Below are 4,540 nucleotides of genomic sequence, written 5' to 3' on the forward strand. Positions count from 1 at the left end.
CGGAGAGGTATCTCTAGGCCCACTCGGTAATGCATCATCATAATGAGCTCAATGTGATCAAGTGGTTGATCATGGGATCATGCATTACGGTACGAGTAAAGTGACTTGTCGGTAACGAGACTGAACGAGGTATTGGGATACTGACGATCGAGTCTCGGGCAAGTAACGTACCGATTGACAAAGGGAATTGAATATGGGATTTCTTGAATCCTCGACGTCGTGGTTCATCCGATGAGATCATCGAGGAGCATGTGGGAGCCAACATGGGTATCCAGATCCCGCTGTTGGTTATTGATCGGAGAGTCGTCTCGGTCATGTCTACATGTCTCCCGAACCCGTAGGGCCTACACACTTAAGGTTCGGTGACGCTAGGGTTGTAGAGATATGAGTATGCAGTAACCGGAAAGTTGTTCGAAGTCCCGGATGAGATCCCGGACGTCACGAGGAGTTCCGGAATGGTCTGGAGGTGAAGAATTATATATAGGAAGTGCAGTTTCGGCCATCGGGAGAGTTTCGAGGGTCTGCGGTATTGTACCGGGACCACCGGAAGGGTCCCGGGGGTCCACCGGGTGGGGCCACCCATTCCGGAGGGCCTCATGGGCTGACGTGGGGAGGGAACCAGCCCATAGTGGGCTGGTGCGCCCCCCCTTGGGCCCCCCATGCGCCTAGGGTTGGGAACCCTAGGGGAGGGGGCGCCTCCACTTGCCTTGGGGGGTACTCCACCCCCTTGGCCGCCGCCCCCCTAGGAGATCCCATCTCCTAGGGCCGATGCACCCCCCTAGGGGGCCTATATAAAATGGGGGGAGGGAGGGCAGCCGCACCTCAAGCCTTGGCGCCTCCCTCTCCCCTGCTACACCTCTCCCTCTCGCAGAAGCTCGGCGAAGCCCTGCTGCGATCACTGCTGCATCCACCACCACGCCGTCGTGCTGCTAGATCTTCATCAACCTCTCCTTCCCCCTTGCTGGATCAAGAAGGAGGAGACGTCATCCGCTCCATACATGTGTTGAACGCGGAGGTGCTGTCCGTTCGGCACTTGGTCATCGGTGATTTGGATCATGGCGAGTACGACTCCATCATCCCCATTCTCTTGAACGCTTCTGCACGCGATCTACATGGGTATGTAGATGCACTCTCCTCTCGTTGCTAGTTGACTCCATAGATTGATCTTGATGAAACGTAGGAATTTTTTTTGTTTTCTGCAATGTTCCCCAACAGTGGCATCATGAGCTAGGTCTATGCGTAGTTACTATGCACGAGTAGAACACAAAGTAGTTGTTGGCGTCGATATTGCCAATTTGCTTGCCGTTACTAGTCTTATCTTGATTCGGCAGCATCGTGGGATGAAGCGGCCCGGACCAACCTTACACGTACGCTTACGTGAGACCGGTTCCACCGACTGACATGCACTAGTTGCATAAGGTGGCTGGCGGGTGTCTGTCTCTCCCACTTTACTCGGATCGGATTCGATGAACAGGGTCCTTATGAAGGGTAAATAGAAATTGGCAATTCACGTTGTGGTTTTGGCGTAGGTAAGAAAATATTGTTGCTAGAACCCTATTGCAGCCACGTAAAAACTTGCAACAACAATTAGAGGACATCTAACTTGTTTTTGCAGCAAGTGTTTTGTGATGTGATATGGCCAAAGTTGTGATGAATGATGAATGATATATATGTGATGTATGAGATCATGTTCTTGTAATAGGAATCACGACTTGCATGTCGATGAGTATGACAACTGGCAGGAGCCATAGGAGTTGTCTTTATTTTTTGTATGACCTGCGTGTCATTGAGAAACGCCATGTAAATTACTTTACTTTATTGCTAAACGTGTTAGCCATAGTAGTAGAAGTAATAGTTGGCGAGCAACTTCATGGAGACACGATGATGGAGATCATGGTGTCATGCCGGTGACAAGATGATCATGGAGCCCCAAGATGGAGATCAAAGGAAGCTATATGATACTGGCCATATCATGTCACTATTATTTGATTGCATGTGATGTTTATCATGTTTTTGCATCTTGTTTACTTAGAACGACAGTAGTAAATAAGAAGATCCCTCATAATAATTTCAAGAAAGTGTTCCCCCTAACTGTGCACCGTTGCGACAGTTTGTTGTTTCAAAGCACCACGTGATGATCGGGTGTGATAGATTCCAATGTTCACATACAATGGGTGTAAGACAGATTTACACATGCAAACACTTAGGTTGACTTGACAAGCCTAGCATGTACAGACATGGCCTCGAAACACAGAAGACCGAAAGGTCGAGCATGAGTCGTATAGAAGTACGATCAACATGAAGATGTTCACCGATGTTGACTAGTCCGTCTCACGTGATGATCGGACACGGCCTAGTTAACTCGGATCATGTTATACTTAGATGACTGAAGGGATGTCTATATAAGTGGGAGTTCATTGAATAATTTGATTAGATGAACTTAATTATCATGAACTTAGTCTAAAATCTTTACAACATGTATTGTAGATCAAATGGCCAACGTTGTCCTCAACTTCAACGCGTTCCTAGAGAAAACCAAGCTGAAAGACGATGGCAGCAACTATACGGACTGGGTCCGGAACCTGAGGATCATCCTCATAGCTGCCAAGAAAGATTATGTCCTACAAGCACCGCTAGGTGAAGCACCTGCTCTCCCTGCAGAACAAGACGTTATGAACGCTTGGCAGACACGTACTGATGATTACTCCCTCGTTCAGTGCGGCATGCTTTACAGCTTAGAACCGGGGCTCCAAAAGCGTTTTGAGAGACACGGAGCATATGAGATGTTCAAAGAGCTGAAAATGGTTTTTCAAGATCATGCCCGGGTCGAGAGATATGAAGTCTCCGACAAGTTCTTCAGCTGTAAGATGGACGAAAATAGTTCTGTCAGTGAGCACATGCTCACAATGTCTGGGTTACATAACCGCTTGACTCAGCTGGGAGTTAATCTCCAGGATGACGCGGTCATTGACAGAATCCTCCAGTCGCTTCCACCAAGCTACAAGAGCTTTGTGATGAACTTCAATATGCAGGGGATGGAAAAGACCATTCCTGAAGTATTTGCAATGCTGAAATCAGCAGAGGTAGAAGTCAAAAAGGAACATCAAGTGTTGATGGTGAATAAAACCACTAAGTTCAAGAAAGGCAAGGGTAAGAAGAACTTCAAGAAGGATGGCAAGGGAGTTGTCGCGCCCGGTAAGCAAGCTGCCGGGAAGAAGCCAAAGAATGGACCCAAGCCCGAGACTGAGTGTTTTTATTGCAAGGGAAGTGGTCACTGGAAGCGGAACTGCCCCAAATACTTAGCGGACAAGAAGGCCGGCATCACGAAAGGTATATGTGATATACATGTAATTGATGTGTACCTTACCAGTACTCGTAGTAGCTCCTGGGTATTTGATACCGGTGCGGTTGCTCACATTTGTAACTCAAAGCAGGAGCTGCGGAATAAGCGGAGACTGGCGAAGGACGAGGTGACGATGCGCGTCGGGAATGGTTCCAAGGTCGATGTGATCGCCGTCGGCACGCTACCTCTACATTTACCTACGGGATTAGTTTTAAACCTCAATAATTGTTATTTAGTGCCAGCTTTGAGCATGAAAATTGTATCAGGATCTCGTTTAATTAGAGATGGCTACGAGAATAATGGTTGTTCTATTTATATGAGAGATATGTTTTATGGTCATGCTCCGATGGTGAATGGTTTATTCTTAATGAATCTCGAGCGTAATGCTACACATATTCATAGTGTGAATACCAAAAGATGTAAGGTTGATAATGATAGTCCCACATACTTGTGGCGCTGCCGCCTTGGTCACATAGGTGTCAAACGCATGAAGAAGCTCCATGCAGATGGACTTTTAGAGTCTCTTGATTACGAATCATTTGACACGTGCGAACCATGCCTCATGGGTAAAATGACCAAGACTCCGTTCTCAGGAACAATGGAGCGAGCAACCAACTTATTGGAAATCATACATACTGATGTGTGCAGTCCAATGAGTGTTGAGGCTCGCGGTGGCTATCGTTATGTTCTCACCCTCACTGATGACTTGAGTAGATATGGGTATGTCTATTTAATGAAACACAAGTCTGAGACCTTTGAAAAGTTCAAGGAATTTCAGAGTGAGGTTGAGAATCAACGTGACAGGAAAATCAAGTTCTTACGATCAGATCGTGGGGAGAATACTTGAGTCACGAATTTGGCACACACTTAAGAAAATGTGGAATAGTTTCACAACTCACGCCGCCTGGAACACCTCAGCGTAATGGTGTGTCCGAACGTCGTAATCGCACTCTATTAGATATGGTGCGATCTATGATGTCTCTTACCGATTTACCGCTATCATTTTGGGGCTATGCTTTAGAGACTGCCGCATTCATTTTAAATAGGGCTCCGTCGAAATCCGTTGAGACGACACCGTATGAATTATGGTTTGGGAAGAAACCTAAGCTGTCATTTCTAAAAGTTTGGGGATGCGATGCTTATGTCAAGAAACTTCAACCTGAAAAGCTTGAACCCAAGTCAGAAAAATGCGTCTTC

The sequence above is a fragment of the Triticum dicoccoides genome, chromosome 3A, assembly GCF_002162155.2.
Source record: "Triticum dicoccoides isolate Atlit2015 ecotype Zavitan chromosome 3A, WEW_v2.0, whole genome shotgun sequence".
NCBI lineage: Eukaryota > Viridiplantae > Streptophyta > Magnoliopsida > Poales > Poaceae > Triticum > Triticum dicoccoides.